This window comes from Hyla sarda, chromosome 3 (assembly GCF_029499605.1).
Source record: "Hyla sarda isolate aHylSar1 chromosome 3, aHylSar1.hap1, whole genome shotgun sequence".
NCBI lineage: Eukaryota > Metazoa > Chordata > Amphibia > Anura > Hylidae > Hyla > Hyla sarda.
The window spans coordinates 38,092,747-38,098,548 of record NC_079191.1 but is presented as its reverse complement, the minus strand read 5'-3'; positions in this window follow the sequence as shown (position 1 = coordinate 38,098,548).

The following is a 5,802-nucleotide window of genomic DNA, read 5'->3' as shown; positions in this document are numbered from 1 at the left end:
GTGAGTCCACCCCTCACATTATATACAGTATCTCCCATAATAAGTGAGTCCACCCCTCACATTATATATACAGTATCTCCCATAATAAGTGAGTCCACCCCTCACATTATATATACAGTATCTCCCATAATAAGTGAGTCCACCCCTCACATTATATACAGTATCTCCCATAAGTGAGTCCACCCCTCACATTATATACAGTATATCCCATAAGTGACTCCACCCCTCACATTATATACAGTATCTCCCATAAGTGAGTCCACCCCTCACATTATATATACAGTATCTCCCATAAGTGAGTCCACCCCTCACATTATATACACAGTATCTCTCATAAGTGACTCCACCCCTCACATTATATATACAGTATCTCCCATAAGTGAGTCCACTCCTCACATTTTTGTAAATATTTTATTGTATTTTACATGACAAATCTGCTCCAATTTAAAGTGGTGAGTGCACAGCCTGTATTACAGTATTTAATGTTGTGACAACTCAGAATAACTGAACACACAGCCATTAATGTCTAAACCTAAGCAACAAAAGTAAGTACACCCCTGGTGTGGAAATATGCAAATTAGGCCAAATTAGCCATTTTACCTCCCTGATGTCATGGGAATTGGTAGAGTTACAGGGTTTCCGGTGTAAATGGGGAACAGGATTAAATGTAGTGTTATTGCTCTCACACTCTCTAAAGGCTGGGTTCACACCATGTTTTTGCAATACTGTTGCCATATGAGTTTTCAATTTGAAAACTGTACGGAACCGTATTGAAAACCATATGCATTGACTCTCCATTGAAAACCGTATTCCAAAAGATACATCAGGTTGTGTCCATTTTGCATCCGGTACCGTAGCCTACCATAGTTTTTGGTCTCTGGGAAAAACCTTATTGAAAGGTATATGTTTTTGTTGTTTTTTTTTTTTAACATGAGAGTCAATGGGAACCGTGCAGAACCGTATATGTGTACGGTTCCATCCGATTTTCACCATACGTTTTTTTTTACTTTGCACAATTTTTTTCTTTGAATCTCAATCATAAAGTGAAACTTTATTCATAATGTAGTGAAAATTTAAAAGTGTATATGTTTTTTTTTCTTAAGAAACAGATGCAACCGGACATCATTTGTCAAACCGTATACGGTTTTAAAACATATACGGATTAAAACTTGTACACAGGTTTTGATTTGTTTTAAGGAATCTGTTTTTTATCAAAAACCTGGTACGGGAACTATATTGCAAAAACGTGGTGTGAACCCAGCCTAAGGCGGGGTTCACATCACGTTTTAGGCAATATGAAACCGCATACAGCTATGGGGAGCAAAAAACCGGGCGCTACCGTATCCCTGCCTTATGCGGCCTGTATAAAATGTATTTCAAAGAGCCGACCAGAGTGAAACGCTGACTCCGGTCGGCTCATTTTTGCCCCATGTGAGATTTTCCCACTGGACCTAAAACCGTGGTTGGCTCATTGAAATACATTACATAGGGGCCGCATACATCAGGGATACGGGAGCGCCCGGTTTTAGCTCCCCTTAGCGGGATGCGGTCCCGTATTGCCTAAAACGTGATGTAAACCCAGCCTTATACTGGTCACTGGAAGTTCAACTTGGCACCTCATGACACTGAACTCTCTGAGGACCTGGAAAAAAAAAAAGAACTACTTCTCTACATTAAGATGGCCTAGCTTATATCTGAGATGCAGCACGGTGGGCAAGACCATATACTGGTTCATAGGAGAGGTTCCACTCAGAACAAGCCTTGCCATGGTCGACAAAAGAAGTTCAGAGTGCACGTGCTCAGTGTCAAATCCAAAGGTTATCTTTGGGAAATAGATGTGTGAGTGCTGCCACCATTGGTGCAGAGGTTGAAGGCATGAGGGGTAAGCCTGTCAGAGCATCAAATTGGTCTGTATGGCTGTCATTTCAGAAGGAAGCCTCTTCTAAAGATGAAGAAAGCTCACAAACAGTTTGGTGAAGACAAACAGACTAAGGACATGTAACTATGAGACCAAGATAAACTTCAGATGGTGTCAAGCATGTGTGGAAGCAAGAAGGTGAGGAGTACAAAGACAAATGTGCTTTGCCTACAGTCAGGCATGGTGGTGAGAGTGTCATGGTCTGGGGTTGCATGAGTGCTGCTGGCAGTGGAGAGATAAAGTTCATTAACCTCTTGGGGATGCAGGGCGTATGCATACGCCCTGCATCCCCCATCCTTACTTGTACGCCCTGGCCCAGTTTAACAAGTTTAAACCGTGCTCACTGGCGGAGAAATGGTTAAACCCAGAGGGTCCCAGTTGCTCTGGACAGCCAGGACCCACGGCTAAAGCCGGTCACGACCAACTGGGCCGATGCCCAGCATTAACCCTTTAGACGCTATGATCAAAGTTGATTGCGGCGTCTAAAGCGAAAGTAAAAGAATCCCGGCAGCTCAGCTCAAAATCGTGATGTCCCGATCAGCTTAGTGGACGACGGAAGAGTCCTCACCTGCCTCTCTGCTGTCCGATCGGTGATCTACTGCTCCATGCCTGTGCAGCAGGATAGAGAAGAAGATTTCCGGTTACACTGATCAGTGCTATAACACTGATCAATGTATGCAATCAGAAGATTGCATGTTTAAACCCCCCAGTTCATTAACCCCTTCCCTATTAAAAGTTTAAGTCACCCCCCCCCTTTTCCCATTTTTTAAATAAAATAATGTAGTACAGAATAAAAATAATCATAGGTGGTACCGCCACGTGTGTAAATGTCCGAACTATTAAAATATTAGGTTAGCTAAACCACACGGTCGATGGCGTGCATTGTGCATTTTTGGTCACTTCATATACCATAAAAATATTAATAAAAGCGATCAAAAAGTCCCATCAAAACAATAATGACACTGATAAAATCTACAGATGACGGCGCAAAAAATACCACCCTGTACACGAAAAAATAAAAAGGTTATAGGGGTCAGAAGATGCCAATTTTAAACATACTAATTTTGGTGCATGTAGTTTATAATTTTTTAAGTATTAAAATAAAATAAAACCTATATAAATTGGATATCCTTGTAATAGTATGGACCTACAGAATAAAGATAAGGTGTCAATTTTACCAAAAAGTGCATTACGTAGAAACAAGAGCCCCCAAAAGTCACAAAATGGTGTATCTTTTTTTATTTCACCCCACAAATATTTTTTTTTTGTTTTGTTTTGCCGCAGGTTATATTATAAAATAAGTGATGTCATTACAAAGTACAATTGGTGACACAAAAAACAAGTCCTTATATGGGTCTGTAGGTGCAAAATTGAAAGTGTTATGATTTTTAGAAGGGAAGAAGGAAAAAACGAAAATGTGCTGTGTCCTTAACCCCTACAGGACCCATGACGTAACGGTACGTCCCGACACCCTGGGTCTTAAGGACCAGGGACGTACATTTATGTCTAGTCCCCGCCGTGCGCCAGGCGGGGATCGGAGCGGGATGCCTGCTGAAATCATTCAGCAGGCATCCCGTGCAAATGCCCAGGGGGGTCATCAGACCCCCCCATGTCGGCGATCGCGGCAAATCGCAAGTGAATTCACACTTGCGATTTGCGCGATTCTGGGTCATTATGGGTCTATAGTGACCTGGTGACCCGGAATGTAAGGGGGATCGCGGGTGTCTAAGACACCCACGATCCCCCTGAAGGCATAGGAGTGAGGTGGCACGGGTGCCACCCCTCCTATCCCTGCTATTGGTGGTCTAGACGCGACCACCAATAGCAGATCGGGGGCGGGGGGGTTAACTTTCGTTTTCCCTGTCCTGCCCTCCCACAATAGGCGGGGCAGGACGGGGAAACGACGGGGACCGGCGCCGAAGATCCACTTATCGATCCGGGCGGGCGTCGGAGGCTGCAGGCAACGGAGATCGGCGGGCGGCGATGACGTGCGGCTGGATCCGACGGAAGACGGTGAGTTGCCTCGCAACATCTGGAGGGTACAGTTTGAGACCATTATACAGTGGTCTCTAACTGTAGCCCTCCAGATGTTGCAAAACTACAACTCCCAGCATGCCCAGACAGCTGTTTGGGCATGCTGAAATATGTAGTTTTGCAACAGCTGGAGGGCTACAGTTTGAGACCATTATATAGTGGTCCCTAAACTGTAGCCCTCCAGATCTTGCAAAACTACAACTCCTAGCATGCTCAAACAACTGTTTGCTGTCAGGGCATGCTGGGAATTGTAGTTTTGCAACAGCTGGAGGACCACAGTTTGGAGATCACTTTGCAGTGTTCTCTAAAACTGTAGCCCTCCAGATGTTGCAAAACTGCAAATCCCAGCATGTCCAAACAGTAATCAGCTGTCTCGGCATGCTGGGAGTTGTAGTTGCGTACCTCCAGCTATTGCATAACTACATCTCCCAGCATGCCCTTCGGTGATCAGTACATGCTGGGAGTTGTAGTTTTGCAACAGCTGGAGGCACATTTGTAACAGAACCTAACTGTAGGTTTTCCAACCAGTGTGCCTCCAGCTGTTGCAAAAGTACAACTCCCAGCATGCACGGTCTGTCAGTACATGCTGGGGGTTGTAGTTTTGAAACAGCTGGAGGTTTGCTCCCCCATGTGAACGTACAGGATACATTCACACGGGCAGGCTTACAGTAAGTTTTCTGCTTCAAGTTTGGGCTGTGGCAAATTTTTCGCCGCAGCTCAAACTTCTAGCGAGAAACTCACCGTAACCCGCCAGTGTGAACGTACCCTAAAAACACTACACTACACTAACACATAATAAAGGGTAAAACACTGCATATACACCCCCTTACACTGTCCCCCCCCCAAGAAAAATGAAAAACGTATTGTATGGCAGTGTTTCCAAAATGGAGCCTCCAGCTGTTGCAAAACAACAACTCCCAGCATTTACGGACAGCCACTGACTGTCCAGGCATGCTGGGAATTTAGCAACAGCTGGAGGCACCCTGTTTGGGAATCACTGGCATAGAATACCCCTATGTCCACCCCTGTGCAATCCCTAATTTAGTCCTCAAATGCGCATGGTGCTCTCTCACTTCGGAGCCCTGTCGTATTTCAAGGAAACAGTTTAGGGCCACATATGGGGTATCTCCGTACTCGGGAGAAATTGCACTACAAATTTTGGGGGGCTTTTTCTCCTTTTACCCCTTATGAAAAGGAAAAGTTGGGGCTACACCAGCTTGTTAGTGTAAAAAAATTTAAAAAAATTACACTAACATGCCGGTGTTGCCCTTTACTTTTTATTTTCACAAGCGTTAAAAGGAAAAAAAGACCCCCAAAATTTGTAACGCAATTTCTCCTGAGTACGGAAATACCCCATATGTGGGCATAAAATGCGGGCGCACAACAAGGCTCAGGAGTGAGAGCGCACTATGTACATTTGAAGTCTAAATTGGTGATTTGCACAGGGGTGGCTGATTTTACAGCGGTTCTGACATAACCCCCCCCAAAAAAATACCCACATGTGACCCCATTTTGGAAACTACACCCCTCACGGAATGTAATAAGAGGTACAGTGAGCATTTACGCCCCACAGGTGTCTGACAGATTTTTGGAACAGTGGTCCGTGAAAATGAAAAATTTTATTTTTCATTTGCACAGCCCACTGTTCCAAAGATCTGTCAAACGCCAGTGGGGTGTAAATACTCACTGCACCCCTAATTAAATTCTGTGAGGGGTGTAGTTTCCAAAATAGGGTCACATGTGGGGGGTTCCACTGTTCTGGCACCACAGGGGGCTTTGTAAACGCACATGGCCCCTGACTTCCATTCCAAACAATTTTTTTCCCAAAAGCTCAATGGCGCTCCTTCTCT